Consider the following 19,189-nt stretch of genomic DNA (forward strand, 5'->3'; position numbering starts at 1 on the left):
CTCTACTCTCTTCCCCACTTCATGTGTTTGAGTCTAAAAAGAATAAATTTGACTTGTTTTGAAGTCAGTCTATTTGCTTCATAGTGAAGATTAATTATTTTTTTAAAACTTTCTTGGGAGGGGTGGTTTGCACATTCTAATTTTGTATCTTGGAGTTGTTCACTTAATTCCAGGAGCAGAGTCTGACTAGCCTTCTCTCTACCCACTGAATAGGAAATTATCCCGCTCCTTTTAATAATCATAATTAATAATAATAAAAAAATCAGAATATCCTATAGGGTGGACTAGGATATTTCAGGTGTGCCATTTTTTTAGAAGAAAAAACAGAATTTCTTCTGTGATATAATTCTGAAAGTGTTTATCTTTAAAAGAGAGTTCAATCTCCATTCTTTACAATTCAGATTTGCCTTGAGAGGGGGAAAATTGGAGTATGAGCAGAGATCATCATAGACTTGATTTCATTATTAAGCATGGAGTCCACCAGATTCATATACACCAGGAAGAAATCTATTTGTGACTATGTAGAATATGGGGGAAGGGGAAGAAGTAAACTCCTTTATGGTAGGATTCTGCAACAGACGTATCTTTTATAATGTTTCTATCATGTGAGTAAGTATGTTGGTACCAGACTGACCCGTTTGAAGAAGGGTTTAACGATGCATTAAAATCTCCTGCTATGATGATTGATACTAGTGGGATATTAATTAATTTGGAAAAAATTGGATCTTTGTGTGCATATATATATATTAATTACAATAGAAACGGAGTTAAAGATCTTAACCTTAATCAGCAAAAATCTACCTTCCTCATCAACATCTAGAATTTGTAAATTGAGTCTCTTGTAAAATGATGTCCAGTGGTTCTCAGAGTTTTGTAGTGGTGACCCCTTTCACATATCGGGGGTGGGGGGTTGTACATAGGGGCTTGCTATTAAAAAGTGTTTTTAATGTATAACACCATTATAAATGCTGGATGCAAAGTGGGGTTTGGGGTGAAGGCTGACAGCTCATGACCCTTCCATGTTATAACCTTGTGACCCCCTGAGGGGTCCTGACTCCCAGTTTGAGGCCCCTTGTCCTATACCCTGTTAAACACCCTTTCCTCCCATGTACTCCCTCTGAGATCTCCCTGCCCCTAAGTTACTAAGATGGGTTTCCTATAGAAAGATGATCTCTACTTCCACATGAGTGAGCATTCTTCTCTTTATGGCGATTCATCCCTCAAGGGCCCCTTTGAAAGTCTAAAGCAGCATAATACAAAGCCTACCAGCGGGAGGAGCAGCCCACCTTAAGAGGCAGGACTCTATATTCCCTCCCATCCCAGGAGTAGGGAGGGAGGTGTGGTGATTCTTTGTGCACCTGCGCACTGAGAGGCAGAGCAGCCATATGATTCCTCCCTGGAAAGGGCGAGGAACGTGTGCGTGTGGGGTGGACACGCAGGCTATTATCTGCACATGCGCAGGGAGAAGCGTTTTCAAGGGCTAGGAGGCGGTGGGGGAAACGCCCCCATCCCGACAGGCGTACAGAAAGGAGGGAAGAGCCAAGAACAAGGGAGGAGCCTTCCTCCACACATGCGCATTGCACACTGAGAGGCCGCTTCAGTACTGTTTCCATCCTAAGGCGGGTGGCCCTCTCCCTACACATGCGCATTAGGAAACACGTGTAGCGCTGGGAGGCAGGGCTCGTGGCCCTCCGTGCACATGCGCAGTACATACGCGTCGAGCTCGGCTCTAGGCTAGGGCGGCTGGTCAGGCAGGCGATGGATTTTGTCGGGGCGCGGAGCGCGGTGCTGGCAGTGCTGAGGGGCGTCAGCGCAGGCGACCGGTCCCGCCTGCTGCACTGGATGCGAACGACCAGTAAGCGATGTATTCGCCCACCGCGGCACCTGTCCGTCCTCCGCGAGCTCCAGGCACCGCGCGGGGGCTGGGCTTTCCCCGGGAGCTTGAGGCGCTGCGCGCGCCGCGCCCGTTGGGCCCGGGGATTTGGCAGCGCGCGGCTCCTCCCCTGGGTCGGCTCAGCGCGGCGCTCGGAAGGTGTCGCCCCTGAGTAACGTGTGCCCCTCACTTTTAAGTATCGACTGAAGTAGGGCTTGCTTAGATTGCGGAAACTCCGGTGTTGGCCGCTTCTACCCTCCCCAAATCGTCAGATTGGCTTAAAAATTGAGACTTTAAAAAAAAAAAAAAGTAGGGATCCTATTTGCTGTGAGGTTTCTGAGCCTTCAGGGTGCACTAAAGTCACGTGTTCAAGCTTTTCTCTGCAGTTCTGAGGGCTAAACGCTTCCTTTGTAAAGCAAGTTTTGCTTGGTTGGCTAGGGTTGTCCACAGCGGGGGTGGGGTTGACTTGATGACTTCTCAAGGTCCTTTCTAGCCCTACCTTTCTACGAGTCTCGTGAAAGCTGAAATCACCACGCAATCTCTTGATTCCAGCAGCTGGGGCGCTAAGAAAATACTCTGTTATCACAATACTTCATAACATTGAATTTGCATTGGTGTCATTTACAAATGTTAGGTTTTGTCTAACGGCAGGAGATGCACTTATTCAATTTAAATTGGGTTAAAATCCAGGGTGGTGCAGATGCTTTTATTTAAATTTAAACTGCAACCATGCAAGCAAAGCTGATGATAATAGTGAAACTGATTTAAATTGCTTTGTGTAAAGAGAAATGCAAAATCTAATGAAAAAAGTAAATTGGATTTTGGAAATTATTACACTTTTAATAATCAAAGGAATGTAGTTTCCTAAGAAAAGAAACATTTATTTATAAGTACAGTGGGACCCTGTGCCGTGATTGAGGTTCATAGGCATTATGAGAATACAAATAACTGTTTCTGACGTTGATCGCATTCCTGTAAGATGCTTCATAGAGAAAAATGTCTTGATAGGTAAGGAAGGACAAGCACTACACCAATACATTAATGTTGGATAATCCTCAAACTGCATGTTGGTTTTTATCTCCTCTCCGATTCATGCATGTGCTCATATTTACACTGCCATTACATGAGTCTCGTCTTTTCTATAGTCTTGATTTGGCAGATTTTACTCTAAATCTGTAGCACTAAATGTAAGAAAAGACTGTAGTTGAGTGATGGCACTTTTCGATGTCTGTCTGAGTCTCATTACCATAGTATCTGAGTGCATCAGGCTTCAACGTATTTATCCCCACAAGATCCTTGTGAAATAAGAAAGTACTTTTATCCATATTTTTTGGTGCAGGAAGGAAACTGAAACATGGAGATTAAGTGATTTGCCCAGTGTTACACAGGAAGGCTGATACAGAGTAGTATATGCGAAGTCCCAAGATAGCACCCTTATTGGACCAGCTGGTTTTGAGTAGTATATTTGCCATTTCTAAAAAGACTTAAAAAAATTAGCCTTATATGTTTAGTTTCTTATGAATTGTTTACAACAATCTTTGAGAAGGTTGAAAATGTAGAGTATGTATTTAGGTAATGCGCTGAAGCCATAGCCTTGTAGTACTGTGCTGAATAAAGTGCAGCCCCAGCCTCAGCTCCCGTCCGCGTCCTCCTCCACCCTTCCCCCCCCCCCCGCCAGAGCCCTGCTCCTGGCCCCAGCTCCGGGGGGGGGAGGAGGAGGTGAAGGAGGATGGGATAAAGGGGGGGTACAACCCTCAAAAGTTTGGGGACTACTGCATTAGGCAGATTATGGGATAACTTGCCCCCACATTACAGATTAGGAGGAGACCAAACAGTTAAAGATTGCATTAAAATTTGAAGCATAAGGTTTAATGTTTATTCCAAAAATCATTAGCAGTAACTTTATTATTTTGGGTTCTTGTTATCCATATAGATGTCCAATCCTGTTTTGCATCTTAAGTTTTTGGCCTCAACACACAGAGCAAGTAGGTTTCACAGTTTAAGGATGCATTTTGTGATTAATAATTGAACACTTGCTCTTACTTTGTTTTCCTGTCACTTAGCTGGTTTCTGTTTCACGACAATACTTTGCTTCTCACCTCATGATTACTTATTTTCTTTAGGGTGGTTTTTTTTTTTTTTTGTGAGGGACCTATGAAAAACCTTTTTGAAATCTAAATGAACAATGTCATCCCATTCTTCTTTATCTACAACTCCTTCACCTTCATAAAATTCGAATAGGTTAGTGAGACGTGATTTTTCCTTTGCACAGACCTTGCTGATTAAACTCTCATTGTCTTCCAGATGTTTTATTATTCTAATTTTTAACTATTGTTTCAATCAGTTTACCAGGTACAGGAACTCCTCACTTAACGTTGTACTTATGTTCCTGAAAAATGCAACTTTAAACGAAATGATGTTAAGCGAATCCAATTTCCCCATAAGAATTAATGTAAATTAGGGGGTTAGGTTCCAGAGAATTTTTTTTCACCAGACAAAAGAAAATATACATACACACACACACGGAGTACAGTATAAGTTTTAAACAAACAATTTAATACTGGTACACAGTGATGATGATTGTGAAGCTTGGTTGAGGTGGAGGAGTCAGAGGGTGGGATATTTCCCAGGGAATGCCTTACTGCTAAATGAACTAGCAATTGACTGAGCCCTCAAGGGTTAACTCTCACAACACTCTACAAGGCAGCAGGAAAGGAGGGAGGGCAGACAGAGACACACCCTGTGTGTGAGGAAAAAATGCGCATTTCCCCTTTAAGTAGATGACCCCAGGCTTAAGTACACTGCCTTGTTAATTAAATCAGCTTGCTGAGACCTGAGATGGCAGCTGCTGCCTAGAAGCTCCCTCCCTCCATTGTGTCCCCCCCCCTGCTCTATGGAAGATGGGGTTAGCAGGGTGCAGGAGCGGAGGGGAAGACACCCTGACAGCCCCCCTTTCCCCTTTTCCCCCCGTACAGCAAGCAGGAGTCTCTGGGAGCAGCTCCAAGGCAGAGGGCAGAAGCAGCACCTGGAGAACGTAGGGGAGTGGGGAGCTGATAGGGGGCTTGCTGGTCCACCTTGGTTCCAACCACCCACCAGCTAGCTGCAATGGGCTGCTCTAGCTGCAAGCAGTGGACAAAACAGGCGGCTGCCAAATGACTTAGAAGGGAGCATTTCACAACTTTAAACGAGCATGTTCCCTAATAGATCAGCAACGAAACAAGGTTAACCGGGACGACTTTAAGACTGTATAGATGCAAAGCTTACTGGTCTGTAGTACCTTGGATAACCTCTAGAGCCTTTTTAAAATGTACACATATTTAGTACTCTTAATGAGAGACAGCATATTTTTGCTAACGATTTCTGCACTTAAGATAATGAGAATCTGTCAAGTAGTTCAGGCCCGAGATTTTAAACTACTTTATAACTGGTGCCGTCTGGTAGGCTGCGCAATCATAGTTTCATGTACTCTGTTGCTTTTAAAAAGCCCCAGTAATTGAAGAAAGTCCACAGGTGTTGGACAAAAATGAGTAGAGGTCTAAAAAACATAACCTATGAGGAAAGATTGAAAAAATTGGGTTTTTTTAGTTTGGAGAAGAAGACTGTGATGGGGTCATGGTAACAGACTACAAGTACATAAAAGGTTGTTGTAAAGAGGGAGGGGATAAATTGTTCTCCTTAACCACTGAGGACAAGAGAAGTAGTAATAGGCTTAAATTGCAACAAGGGAGATTTAAACAGTAGGAAAAACTTCCTAACTCTAAGGGTAGTTAAGCACTGGAACAAATTACCTAGGGAGGTTGTGGAATCTCCATGATTGGCAGTTTTGAAGAACAGGTTAGACAAGCACCTGTCAGGGATGGTCTAAACACTACTTAGGCCTTGGCTACACTGCCAATTCACAGCGCTGCACTTGCTGCGCTCAGGGGTGTGAAAAAACACCCCCCCTGAGCACAGCGAGTGCAACGCTGTAAAGCGCCAGTGTAATCAGCTCCTGCAGCGCTGGACGCTCTCTCGCAGCGCTGCAAGCTATTCCCCTCAGAGAGGTGGAGTACTTGCAGTGCTGTGAGAGAGCTCTTGCAGCGCTGGCGGCGCAACTACACTCGTGCTTCACAGCGCTGCCACGGCAGCGTTGTGAATCCGCGAGTGTAGCCAAGGCCTTAGTCCTGCCTCAGTGCAGGGGACTGGACTAGATGACCAATCAAAGTCCTTTCCAGTCCAGTCATATGTGTCTATGATTTGTGGAGCAAGCCTAAACTAACATAGCAACAGTATTGTAATTGCAATTCAATTTTTTGAGTTAGCTCTCAGCCCCAGCACTCCCCAAGGGCTGGCTTCTAACCCCTTCTGAGCCAGAGAGTGGTGACCGCCCAACTACACTGCCCCTCCCACCTATCCCCTATTCCCCCCAAAGCCACCACCTCACCTTATATGTGTGTCTTCTCCAAGGTCCAGGCACCTAATTGGAACCATGCTTGCGTGGCTCCACTAATTAGGTGGGTGGCCCTTCGTTCTCTTGTGTGTGTCGCCACTCAGGCACGCACCTTAGAGGGAACTATCTGCGGACCACCTGAATGGAGCTCACGGACCTCTGGTGATCCACGGACCACAGTTTGAGAACCTCTGGTCTAGAACTTCCAGAGAGCCACAAGAGAAATACAGTAACTTTAAATGCACACAAGAGGGCCGTGGAGAGGTGCAGAGCCTACGGAACATGGCCTCCTATCACTGTAAGCGGAGGTTAACACTCTTTCCAGATTCCTTGACATCAGCAGCGTTGCTGGCATTTAATCAAGGAAGTCAACAAAAGTCTCAGTATTCGCTCATCTTTAATCTGAGTGTATGGGGTACGTTCTTTTTAGTTAGGAGGAACATACAAAAGTTTTAGGCAAATTTTTGAATTTCTTATCATTACCCATCTAATGGTGATAGTCACTCTTATTAGATTGGTAGTCCGAAGAAACATTCATACAACTCACCCTACAAATAAGTTAATTTTTTCCCCCTCTAGCACGACTTGGGATTATTTTGGATGGCCATAGCCTTTAGTATATATCTGCCATTTCCTTCGCTCGCACCAAGTCAAGGGACAGTGAGCAAATGGAGAAAGGAAAGAACTCTCTCTTCTTCTTCGAGTGCTTGCTCATATCGATTCCAATTAGGTGTGCGCGTGCTGCGTGCACGATCTTTGGAGAATTTTCTACCCTAGCAATATCCGGTGGGTCGGCTGTGGAGCCCCCTGGAGTGGCGCCTTCATGGCGCTGGATATATACCCCAGCCAACCCAGCGCCCCCTCAGTTCCTTTTTGCCGCCCGTGATGGTCGTTGGAACTGTGGAGCGCGGCATAGCTGCTCTCTACTCTCCCTAGCTTAACCTGTTAGTTCTTATAGATAGTTGTAGTTATATTCTTTAGATTAGTCGTTTGTTGTTAATAGTTCACTCACTAGTTTAAATAGTTGGCAGGGGTTAAGGGGGCTATATTTCCCCCGGCGCACAGCCGGGCTCATGCCCAAGGCTCCTGGCTTTAAGCCGTGCGCGTCCTGTATTAAGCCTATACCAACGGGAGATCCTCACGACTCGTGTCTGAAGTGCATAGGAGAGTCTCACCAGACAGATAAGTGTAAAATCTGTAAGGCTTTCAGACCCAGGACCAAAAAGGAACGGGACTTTAGACTTAAGCAGCTCCTCATGGAGGCGGCACTTAGCCCAGATCCTCCCTCGGCGCGCCAAGTCCCGGCACCAAGTGCCTCGGTGCGCAGCGCCCCTGCGGCACCCACCGGTACTGCACCGCGAGCAGACGCGGATAAGGCCACACGGCACCGTCCTCCCTCGGCACCGCGTCCGCCACAAGCGCCTCGGCGCCGTTCCCTGTCTCCGGGACATAAAAGACCCCGTAAGACCCAGGACGCCGCGGTCCTACAGGCATCGGCTCCCCCGGCACCAGTGGTAGAGCCGTGTCCACCTATAGAGCGCCAGAAGGCGCAGATATCCTCAACGCCGTTGACTCCGGCACTGGGGGTAGGGCCGTTGAGTCAGGTGCTGACTGGCTCACCGCCTTGTTCGGTGGTGAAGCCCTGTCTCCCTTCTACTCCGGAGACCTTCGCGACAGCGAAAGACCTCATCGCCCTCACGGCGCCGTCTCAGCCCGTGGCACCACCTGCTCTTCGGACCGTGAAATCCAGGGGCAAGCCTGCCCTGGTACGCCCGCCATCTCCGGGCGTGGACTCATGGCACCGCTCCCGGTCTCGGAGCAGGTCCCGACGCCGCTCGCAGTCCCAGCGCCGATCTTCACCCCGGCACCGGTCGTACTCGCGGCCTAGGTCTTCTTCACGGCACCGATCTGCGTCTTGGCACCGTCAGGACCATCGGTACCAATCGGAGTCTAGACGCAGTTCTCGGCACCGGTATGAGTGCCGCTCCAGTTCGAGAGGCCGCTCCCGGCACCGAGTCTACAGGCAGTCTTCGTCATCCAGATCCGGATCTCGGCACCGACATGGCCAGCGGCACCGCTCTCGATCACGGTACCGCTCACCGGCACTGCGCAGGGACCGCTCACCTATGGCCCGGCACTGATCGGCACCGTACCGGACCGAGCCGATGCAGACACACTCGGCACTGCCCTGGCCCTCAAGATCGGCGTCTCGCTTATCCGACGGGGCTTCCCGATCAGCGTACCCTGCTCAGGGTCAGGCTGCTGCTGACTTGGGTCATTGGCAGGAGGGGGCAGAGGACCCTGCACAGGACCCTACGCATTGGTCTTTCTGGACCCCGTGGGCGTATTATCAGGCGCAAGGGGCTCCACCATCGGCCTGTCGCTCGGCGCAATCCGAGCCCAGAGTCCTGGAGGCCACCATCTCCCGTCCTCCCCCAGGGGGCATGGAGGCTCCTGTGCCTACACCAGCACAGGCCCCAAACCCCGGGGAAGGAGATCCTCCGCATCGGGGACCCTTAGAACTGGACCCTCATTTGGATCCCCTACCCCCTGAGGCATCCTCCTCATCTTCCCCGGATGAGGCGGTGGCGGGCACAACAGCCTCAGACCCACCCCCAATAGATCTCCGTGCCCACCAAGACCTATTACGTAGGGTGGCACGCAACATGGACCTCCAGGTGGAGGAGATAGTAGAGGTACAGGACCCGGTGGTGAGCATCCTGTCGGCTGATGCCCTATCCCGGGTGGCGTTACCACTGATTCGTACAATTCAGGCTAATGCCAATACCATATGGCAAACCCCTGTCTCCATTCCACCCGCTGCCAGAGGTGTAGAGAGAAAGTACTTTGTCCCCTCCAAGGACTATGAGTACCTATATATGCACCCTCCACCGTGTTCACTAGTTGTGTACTCGGTGAACACAAGAGAGCGCCATGGCCAGCAGGCGGCAGCGCCCAAATCGAAGGACGCTAAATGCTTCGATTTGTTCGGGTGTAAAGTGTACTCAGCGGGGGGTCTGCAGCTCAGAGCCGCGAACCAACAGGTGCTCTTGAGCCGCTACAGTTACAACTCATGGAACTCAATGGGTAAATTCAAAGAGTTGGTTCCCCAGGACTCAAGAGAGGAGTTCGGGGCCTTAGTGGAGGAAGGTAAGAAGGTGGCTAGGATCTCCTTACAAGCCTCCCTGGACATAGCGGACTCGGCCGCCAGGACACTAACATCTGGGATAGCCATGCGACGCGTCTCCTGGCTCCAGGTTTCGGGGTTACTTCCAGAATCTACCTGCAGGATCTACCGTTCGAGGGCCAGGGGTTGTTCTCGGACAAGACGGACTCTCGGTTGCAGAGCCTCAAGGACTCGAGACCATCATGCGCTCCCTTGGGATGCATGTCCCAGGACCCCAGCGCAGGCCCTTTAGGCCCCAGCCACAAAGGTTCTACCCTCCTCCTCCTCATCCAAGACAGGACTTCCCCAGAAGGAGGGGACGAGGTGGTAGACGGAGGTCGACTGGCCCTCAACCCGGTCAGAACCAGGGCCCTCCTAGGCCACCTTCAGGACCTAGGCAAAACTTTTGAATGTGCGCTCGAGGACGGCGCGCCAGCCACTACCCAGGATCCATTTCCTTCCTTCTGGGATCGCCTCTCCCGTTTCTGCCTTGCTTGGTCCCTTATAACCTCGGACCGTTGGGTCCTTCGCATGGTGGAGAGGGGATATGCTCTCCAGTTTTCTTCGTTCCCCTCCCCGTCCCTCTTCAGGGACCCTTCTCACAAGCATCTCCTTACACAGGAGGTTTCTGGGCTCCTCTCTACGGGAGCCATAGAGGAGGTTCCCCCGGAGTTATGGGGCAGGGGGTTCTACTCCAGCTACTTCCTAATCCCCAAGGCAAAAGGGGGTCTGCGACCCATTTTAGACTTACGCGGGCTCAACAAATTCATAGTAAAGTTGAAGTTCCGCATGGTCTCCTTGGGGACCATCATCCCTTCCCTGGATCCTGGAGACTGGTATACTGCCCTTGACGTGAAGGACGCATATTTTCATATAGCGATCTACCCCCCTCACAGGCACTTCCTTCGCTTTGTACTAAACAATGGACACTACCAATTTGCTGTCCTTCCCTTTGGATTGTCCGCGGCACCAAGAGTGTTCACCAAATGTATGGCAGTCGTGGCAGCATACCTTCGTCGACAAAGGATACAGGTGTTCCCGTATTTAGACGACTGGCTAGTGCGCGCCCAGACCAGGGAGCAAGTTCAGGCGCACGTCCAGATAATACTACAAACATTCCACGAGTTAAGTATTCTACTCAACAAAGAAAAGTCCACTCTGGAGCCAACTCAGAGGATAGAGTTTATCGGGGCAGTTTTAGACTCCAGACTCGCCTGAGCTCTTCTGCCAAACGCTCGATTTCACACCATCGTGAATATCATACAAGGTCTCCAGGTCTTCCCGATTACCACAGTAAGGACGTGTCTCGGCCTATTGGGTCACATGGCCTCTTGCACTTACGTCACCAGGCATGCCAGACTTCGGCTTCGCCCACTTCAGGCCTGGGTGTCGTCGGTGTACCGTCCTTATTGGGACAACCTAAACATGGTGGTCACGGTTCGGAACTCAGTCTTGACCGCCCTCACCTGGTGGCTGGATCACAGGGCGATTTGCGAAGGAGTGCCGTTTCATGCCCCACAACCTCACCGCCCACTCCACGAGGGCCCAAGCCTCCTCGACTGCCTTCCTGGCTCAAGTCCTGATCCAGGACATTTGTAGAGCTGCAGTTTGGTCATCGGTCCACACCTTCGCCGCTCACTATGCGCTTGTATAGCAGTCCAGAGACGATGCTGCATTCGGATCAGCGGTTTTGCACACAGCAATGTCTCACTCCGACCCCACCGCCTAGGTAAGGTTTGGTAGTCACCTAATTGGAATCAATATGAGCAAGCACTTGAAGAAGAAAAAATGGTTACCTTTAACTGTTGTTCGAGATGTGTTGCTCATATCCATTCCAAACCCGCCCCCCTTCCCCGCTGTCGGAGTAGCCGGCAAGAAGGAACTGAGGGGGCGCTGGGTTGGCTGGGGTATATATCCAGCGCCATGAAGGCGCCACTCCAGGGGGCTCCACAGCCGACCTACCGGGTGTTGCTAGGGTAGAAAATTCTCCAACGATCGTGCATGCGGCGCACGCACACCTAATTGGAATGGGTATGAGCAACACATCTCGAAGAACAACAGTTACAAAGGTGAGTAACAGTTTTTTCTACTGGATTATTCACCTAAAGAATTGAGTAGAGATTAAGTTGAGGCACTTGCTCAGCAGGGCTGTTCTCCTGAGCCCCCTCCTGCAGGTGTTGCCCAAAATACTGGGAGAGAGTCTGAACTAGTGGAGGAAGATGGGGCTTAAAATCACTATACTCTGCCCCCGGAACTAGGGCCTCCGCTCAGCATTCTTGGTGATTCCTCACCTCATGGAGCTGCTCTGAGCAACAATTGTGGCAGTGGTGAGGGAAGGCAGATCCTACTACGTTCTTCTCCCGAAATTCCTCTGTCCTAGATGCTTATATCACATCCATTACTGTAATATCTGAGCACTCCCATAATCACTAAGATTGGGACCAGACAAAGTATTGCAAGGAGTCAGTACTGAGATGCATGGTTAACACCAACTACATCTCTAGAATTGGGGTTGTCCCACTCAAGGAGGAGCCAGTATCATGGGAGATGCTGAAAAGTTGTCCAGTCTCCACAATTATCCAGTGAATTTAAAGCCCAGTATTTCTAGGAATGCAGAGAGAGAGAGCAGAGGAATGATGTTGGGCAAAAAAAAAAAAAAACAACCAACTAATAGTGGAAAACCAATTTGAATGTATATGGTGAAAGAGAGATCATTGCAACTAAGGGGGAGTAAAATAAACAGGGAAAATGACATCTTCTGAGACACAAGTTTATCGCTTTCTTTTCTGTACTCCTACCACAGTCCTATTTCTGTTCCCATCAAGATGTTGCATTGCAACAATTATACTTCCAGCTGAAGAGGACTGGGCATGGTTCCAACATCATCAGCAGAGCAATTTAAGGCTCACATCCTCCTCACCACCCGAGGGCTGAGTGTGTTTGCAGCTCATGGCAGCTTGAGATAAAGACCTGAGCAGGTGGATCCTCCTGCAGTAGCATGTTGCATCACTGCTAAGACAGCTTGATGTTTTTTTTTTTTTTTTTTACTTAAAACAATTTATTAAGATTTTTTTGACTTTTATGAAAATGATAAATATGTAAAATGTTATCTGGCACATCAGTTAAAAGTAATTTAAGATCTTTATAGCATAGCAAAAAGCTAGTAACTTTTATCTTGTCTAGAATAAAGATATCTGAACAACTAAGAACTCAAATAGAAAACTTTAAACAGTTCCTTGGTTTAACAGTTTCCATGAGTAATCTTCCTTAGTAATTATGGTAACATAAATCACCGTCTTGAACCTATTTTTCTCCTCTGCCCATATACAGAATAAAATAAGTGATACTTCTTTCAGTTCTTACAAATTACAGAAGTTCCAACTCTTTTCACATGATGATAGAAATAGTCTACTGTCTTCAGGCAGCTGCTTAGCAACACTGCTTTCACTCTTTCGCAACCAGCTTCCTCATCCCACGCACTATAGTGTAATGTACGTCATTTTCTGGTGACTTACATTACAGCTTTTCCTTTGAATTACAGTCAGTTTTAGATCTTGAAGAAATGAAACACTAACTATCAGAAATAGCAACAAGAAACGTTGGTACTTTTTTTTTTTTTTTTTTAATACTGGGAAAGCCAAGTCCCAGAAATTTTGGCTAAGAAAACTTGGACAAAACCTAAAGGCTAAAGCCGATTTGGGACCCCCCTGCAAAGATTCCATTAAATTGGGGTGCAGAGTTCAGTGTGTATGTGTGTAAGCTGAAAGAGGCTACTTGTAATATGCCCAGGTTGTGTTAAAAGAGGGAGACATTCTGGTTTACTAGGGGCTCATATTATCACTGCCAGCTCTGTCAACCTGATGCATCTTTTACTGCACAGAACTGGAGCATGAGCAGTAAATGAATTTGCATTGCTGATGTAGTGTAGTGTGAGAACCCCTGCACTGCTAGTATCAGATCTGGTGCTGGAACTCTAAATGTGTGGTGTAAACTGTAGAAGAGCATTAACCCTGGACCTGAACATGCGCCTGGATTTATTTCCTCAAGCCATTAGTGATGGCGCCCCCTGCAGTTAGAGGTTTGAGAGAATTGTGTAAACTGACCATTCAGACTTCACTATTATAAAAGTGTCCTGGGTTATATTAATGTTTATACAGAGAAGGTGTGGCCTCAGGTTGAAAGACTCATGCTTTTAAAAAAACCTCTGTCATACAGTAAACTCTGGGGTACTTTAGTTAACCTCAGGAGGAGGGAATGAGTTGACACTATCAGGATTGACTCTCTGACTTCAGGAAGTCCACTTTTCAAATCTGAAACTAGTCATAAAGTCACCTTTCTTGGCAACTAAAAACCTTTTTTGTTGTATTTTGAGCTTTTAAAACAGATTTAACAAGCTTATTTGTGGATTCTTACCAATCAATCATACACTGATAGTGCCCTACCAAATTCACAACCATGAAAAACACGTCACAGACTGTGAAATCTGGTCTCCCACTGTGAAATCTGTTGGGTTTTTTGTGTGTGGTTTTACCATGTATTATACAGATTTCATGGGGGAACCAGCGTTCCTCAAATTGGGGGTCCTGAGCCAAAGGGAAGTTGCAGGGCGGCCTTTCTTCTGCGTTGCCTTCAGAGTTGGGCGGCTGGAGAGTGGCGATTGTTGGCCAGGTGCCCAGCTCTAAAGGCGGCACCCCACCAGCAGTAGCGTGGAAGTAAGGGTGGCAATACCATACCATTCCACCCTTACTTCTGTTGTTTGTCAGCCGCCTGCTTTGTCCACCACTTGCGGAAAGAGCAACCAGTTGCAGCTGGCTGGTGGGGGTTGGAACCAGGATGGACCAGCAGCCCCCCATCAGCTCCCCTAAGTTTCCCTGTGTGGCAGCCGCTCAGCAGGCTATCAATTGCCGGCAGTTCAGCTGTCCCTCCCCCCACTGCCATGTGCTGCTTCTGCCCTCTGCCTTGGAACTCCTCTTGGGAGCCACCTGTTTGCTTTGCAGGCCGGGGGGGAAGAGGGGTGCTAATGTTACGGTGTCCCCCTCCCCTCTGCTCCTTCCCCCTGCGTACCCCATCTCCATCGAGCAGGGTAGGACACGACAGGGCTCAGGATGGAGGGAGCTTGCTAGCAGCAGCTGCTGTCTCAACTTGCTGATCTAATTAAAAAGGCAATGTACTTAGAGTGGGGTGAACATACTTAAAGGGGCAATGCACATCTCTCTCTCCCTCCCTCCCTCCCCTACAGGGTGTGTGTCTCTGTTATCTCAGCCAAACTTCACAATCATCATTGCTGTGTACAGTATTACATTGTTTGTTTAAAACGTATACTCTGTGTGTGTGTGTGTGTGTGTATATATATATATATATATAATATATATTACACTACAAAATAGTCTTGTCTGGTGAAAAAAAATTCCCTGGAATCTAACCCCCCCATTTACATTAATTCTTATAGGGAAATTGGATTCGCTTAACATCGTTTTGCTTAAAGTCGAATTTTTCAGGAACATAACTACAATGTTAAGAGAGGAGTTACTTTATATGTAAGGGGCGGATATGGGGGTGGGGGGGCAGGATTCCTTAAGAGGAAGATACTTTTGCCATAGAGGAGAGGAAAAGAAAAGGTAAGGTGGAACTGGAAATCTTCAAGAGCTTCTAATTAAAGCATCGTGATGAGTAAAGAGCAAGAACAAAGAAAGATGAACATGAGTGCTAAGAGATCATAACTAGTACTATTATAGAACAAGAAGATTGCATCTGTACTATGCTCCTTACCCAGAGCATAAGGAATATGATTTATCCAAACAGAGTAGTGTTTGAGTAGAGATCAAGTGGTGTCACTGAGCCGAAGCCAGAGTGACAGATTAGATCGACATTAAGATGGTGGATATATTGTGAATCCTTTTCATTATTTTAAATATTATTTGATTAATTGAGATGGGATGTTATGTTAGGCTCTGATGTATTGCCAATTTTAGGAAGTGGCATTAATTACCTTTTACAATTGTCCACTGGGAAAATGAAGCTGTTAAGGAAAAGGTTGATGTAAGAACAAGGACTGGAAATAAGCAGTTAGTCATCCATGAAAACTAGGTCATATGATTTTGATAAATGTATGGAACAATTATACAACATATAAGTTCTGACTGGTTCAAAATTGAACTGTGGAGCTTCTATCAGCTCAGTCAAAGAGATGTAAATTTAAACAACACCAGGGTGGATTTGATTTAAATCCAATTGATCATGATTTAAATCACTAGTCAGGAAGACTGTATTTAATCATGGATTTCTACATAAAGTGCATTCCTGTTGGTTGTTATAACCTTAATACACATTCTTCACAACTCATATCGATGAGACCCAAACTGGGTCTCTTTTACGGCCTGCTGCAATTATAGGTTTTCCCTTTTAGTGAGAGAATGTTATGGTAGATCTCAAATCAATGACAGCTACACTCAGACCTCAAGACTTCTGGAATATGCTGCTCAAACAGTTTCACTTTTTTGTTTCTGCTGCCTATCCCTCCCTTCTCACATTTATCTCCAGACTTCTTCTCCTTGTCCAGATCTATTCCGCCCCCAACAATCTTCTATTCATTGAACTTTTTGAAACTTTGCACTTTTAGAGAGAGGTAAGGGATTGACTCTGTACACAAATTTGCAGAGGGACAATAGGGTTGAGGTCTGTTATTTCTCACCTCTATATATTACTTTTTTAAAAACATTTTTGCTGTTAACAAGCATGTTATCTCTGGAGACACAAATCCACAGTTTGAGAACTGCAAAACTAAGCATCTCTGATGGTCTCTTCTAGACTTAGCACTGAGTCCCATTGGGTAGATAGAAAGATTAACCTGGGGTGGCCAACCTGAGCCTGAGAAGGAGCCAGAATTTACCAATGAACATTGCCAAAGAGCCACAGTAATATGTCAGCAGCCCCACATCTGCTAACCCCCTCCGACCCCCAGCGCCTCCCGCCCACCGGCAGCCCTGCCAATCAGCACCTCCCCCTCTCTTCCCCCATGCCTCCCACCCACAGCAATTAGCTGTTTTTGCAGTGAGCAGGAGGCTCTGGTGGGCAGAGGGGAGAAGCGAGGGCATGGCAGGCTTAGGGGGGATGGGTGGAGTGGTGGCAGGACCTGGGGCAGAGCAGGAGGTTGAGCAGTGAACACCCCAGAGCACACTGGAAAGTTAGCATCTGTAGCTCCAGCCTTGGAGTTAGCGCCTATGCAAGGAGCCGCATATTAACCTCTGAAGAGTCGCATGCGGCTCCAGGAGCCACAGGTTGGCCACCCCTGGATTAACCTAAATAATCTATACTGAAGCCCCTGGAATCCTATAAAATTGGGTTCCTAATCTATGAACTATTGGAACTCATTTAAAAAACTTTTCTTAAACATTACATGAATATATTGTCTCATACTATAGAATTCAAATTTATAATCCCTATTCCATGATGAGATATCTTTGAGATATAATGTATCTTAATTAAAGCTATTTTTAGATAGGTTTTTTCCTCAAAAAGCATTTTATCAAAAAAATCCAATTTAAATTAAAAAAAAACAATGATTTTTTTTTTTTTTCAATTAAAAAAAAAAAAATCATTGGTTTTATCCACCCTGAACAATACACCAAAAGAGCTGAAGTACTAATTAAATAAACCTGACTTCTATTGGGGAAAAAAGTACCAGGAAGCTGATTATAATCTTAATGGAGACATTTGCAGGGGAAGATGGTATTAGGCATGACCAGATTATTCATGCTGAGGTCATATCTAAAATCTTATTGGTAACATGGGGGAAATTAATTTTTGTGAGCGATGCGGCCTTATCTTCAACTTGTACATTCAGTATCATCAAATCATATTCAAAGTTTAAATTAGCTTTGCATTATTAAGCAACACAAATGTTAGTCTTTGCAAAGCATATTTGCTTTTTCCTCTGTGATCTTGAATTTATATAAAAAAAAACCCAGTTGTCTTTGCTCTTAGATTGCCTCTTTATTAAATCCTCTCCTTTCAGTGTGCTATGCAACCTCCTGTTGTAATTTAGAGGCTACATAATGTTTTCCAAAGGAGGCTGGATAGCCATCTGTCTTGGATGGTTTAGACATAACAAATCCTGCACCTTGGCAGGGGGTTACACTAGATGACCCTTGCAGTTCTTTCTAACTCTGGGATTCTATAATGCTTCTGTACAGTCAGATTTTTTGATAGTGCCAAAATGTTTAGACATAATACAGTCAGAGGTGCTATCCATCCAGTGTGAGGCTTCTGATGTTTATATGGCTAATTTTAAATCTGCTACGTTAAGGTTGAGTTGTGGCAGGGTGTCAGTTTTTTTCTAAGGTGTTGATTAAATTATAAATGCACAGTGAGCAGGTCCTGCAGAACCAGTTTTGGAGTGTAATACAGACAGTAATATTCCTTCCAGCAAAAAAACACAACTGATTGAGATTCATCTTAAACTAATTCATAAACTATGTGCAGTTTCTTCCTGGTTTGTTTTTAAAATGTTATTAACTCTGTGAAGGTACATACTAGAGCTTGGATTATGTACTGTACATTTCCATCATTTAGTACCAGTAACAGGCCAAGTTCTGGTGACACAAGAACAGTACCTATGTATTGAGGTTCTTTTTGATTTCTTGTTTGGAGATACCTGGAGAGATAGACATCAAGGGATAGCCTATGTAGTACAACCCTACTGAGGGTGGAGTAGATATACCCTTCCCGGGGTGAGGCGGAAGTGTATATTTTAATATTTGGCACCTGGATGCTGCAATCAGTGGGAGGGGGGCTGAGTAGGCGAGCGGGCGGGCAGTGGCGGGGAGTGAGTAGGCGAACCGAGAGGGGGTGGGGGGCTGAGGAGGCTAGCGGGTGGGCAGTGGTGGGGGCGGGCAGGTGAGCTGGTGGCGGGGGAGGAGGGCTGAGGAGGTGGGCAGTGGTGGGAGGTAAGTAGGCGAGCTGGGGGGATGGGCTGAGGAGGCGAGCGAGCAGACAGTGGCGGGGGGTGAGGAGGCGAGCTGGGGGAGGGGGACTGAGGAGGTGAGCGGCGAATTGGTGGGTGCCCTGTTCTACTGATCTGGTCTGGCTCCCATCCCCTTTCCCAGGGCCGGCTCCAGGCACCAGCAAAACAAGCGGGTGCTTGGGGAAGCACATTTCTTGGGGCGGCATTCTGGTGCCGTCCATCATAGGCGCCGACTCCAGGGCATGGGGAAAAAGTGCCCGCGCCGCCCCAGCTCGCCTCTGCCTGCTCCCCTGAGCGTGCCACTGCCACTTCTCCCTCCCTCCCTCCCAGGCTTGCCACGCGTGAAACTGCTATTTCGCGCAGCAAGGCTGCGAGGGAGGAGAAGCCGAGCGGCGGGCGCTTGGGGGAGGCGGCGGTGGTGGAGCGGGGAGCGGTTCCTCTACCCCCTGTTATTTCCTGCACCCCCCCAGCTCACCTCCGCTCCGCCTGCTCCGCTGAACGCTCCGCTTCTCCGCCCTCCCTCGCCTGAGGGGAGAGAAGCGGAGCGGCGGCACGCTCAGGGGAGCAGGTGGAGCGGAAGTGAGCTAGGGCGGGAGGTCTCGGGGGGCCCGCAGGAAGCAATGGGGGGGGGAAATGCGGCACGCTGGGGGAGGAGGCAGGGCTGGGGATTTGGGGAAGGGGTTTGGAAGGGGTGGAGTTGGGGCGGGGCTGGAGGCAGAGCGGCACAAAAAAAAGGGGGGGGGGCGGCCAAAATTTTTT

General features: G+C 47.5%; 1 protein-coding gene across 1 annotated transcript in view; it reads left to right on the plus strand.

The window, feature by feature from the left end:
* The first annotated feature begins 1,735 nt into the window (after window positions 1–1,735).
* The window catches only part of LOC117876443, a 73,755-nt gene continuing 56,301 nt past the window's right edge, over window positions 1,736–19,189 (plus strand). Inside the window, exon 1 of the mRNA XM_034768641.1 lies at window positions 1,736–1,855. The gene's annotated coding sequence lies outside the window, so the exon portion shown is untranslated. The remainder of the gene's footprint in view (window positions 1,856–19,189) is intronic.

Source organism: Trachemys scripta, chromosome 4 (assembly GCF_013100865.1).
Source record: "Trachemys scripta elegans isolate TJP31775 chromosome 4, CAS_Tse_1.0, whole genome shotgun sequence".
NCBI lineage: Eukaryota > Metazoa > Chordata > Testudines > Emydidae > Trachemys > Trachemys scripta.